We start from the raw sequence: 406 nt of genomic DNA, 5'->3' as shown, positions 1-406 counted from the left end.
AAAATTAAACTTTTATATCTATTGTTTTATAATTATTTATATTGTAAATGTGTAAATTATTTTTTTTTCTGACAATAATATAAGATTAAATGCAAAAAATTTAATTTTAATACACAGTCAGTGTAAATAATTTTATGCGTGCGTTTAATTATGCAATGACACATTAATAAAAATAACTATTTTTTACCTTAACTACCTGAATTATCGTCTAAAAAAAATATAATTGTACAAGATTAGTACATCAAGAATAAATTCTAAATGCATATGTAAAATAACTTTAGACTAATAATTTGTGAAAATTAAATACATATTAAAAAATGAAAACAAAATTTAGGATAATGATAATAACTTAAATCTATTATAAAGTGATAATAATGATGAAAACAATTTTTTTTTTTTTTTTGGA

Source organism: Arachis duranensis, chromosome 6 (genome assembly GCF_000817695.3).
Source record: "Arachis duranensis cultivar V14167 chromosome 6, aradu.V14167.gnm2.J7QH, whole genome shotgun sequence".
Classification (NCBI taxonomy): domain Eukaryota; kingdom Viridiplantae; phylum Streptophyta; class Magnoliopsida; order Fabales; family Fabaceae; genus Arachis; species Arachis duranensis.
Note: the sequence above shows the minus strand (reverse complement) of the source record.